This window comes from Falco peregrinus, chromosome 6, assembly GCF_023634155.1.
Source record: "Falco peregrinus isolate bFalPer1 chromosome 6, bFalPer1.pri, whole genome shotgun sequence".
In the NCBI taxonomy this organism is placed as follows: Eukaryota; Metazoa; Chordata; class Aves; order Falconiformes; family Falconidae; genus Falco; species Falco peregrinus.
This window is the reverse complement of record NC_073726.1, coordinates 47,697,752-47,698,405: the sequence shown is the minus strand read 5'-3', so window position 1 is coordinate 47,698,405 and position 654 is coordinate 47,697,752.

The window sequence follows — 654 nt, the reverse complement described above, 5'->3', positions numbered from 1 at the left end:
GCATCATAGTATCATAGTTGTGGGTAAACATGTCTGAAATGAAGCTCAGTATGACGTTCTGAATCTGCAGAAGTTCATGGGAGGTTTGGCTTGGCCTTTATTTGTGCCAAGAGATTAAATTAACTAAAACCTTCAATTTTAAATTTAAAAAATAATTTAAATTAAAAATTTCTCTGAAAGACTTCAGGTGCTTCTTGCTATTTAAATTGTTCTGGGAGTTTCTTAATTTTCCCACTAATATTTGGTTGTTTCTTTTCACGCAACCAAACTCAAACAAGGAAGGTTTGAGAACATGGTGAGAGTTTAGTTACAACTTTGAGTGTTTAAATACACGATGGCACTCTTCTACTAAATGAGAAAGCCATAATATATAGTGTAACTTATTTTTATATGTTGTAAAACTAAAAAAACTCAACTATCTATACCTTTTCCTTATCTTTTAACTTTTTTAAAAAACTTCTTTCTTTTCACATCAGTGAATGACAAGTACAATCTTGTAGTAAATGAGGGTGTTCAAGTAGTCTTTAATATGAGGGACAGGGCTTTTAAGTGTCTGCAGTTGTACTGCTTTTATAAACTCCTAAAAATATTTCTATATCACATTTAACTTCATAGTGAAAGGAAGCAAAGCAAGTTAGGTTTTTTTTTTTAGTA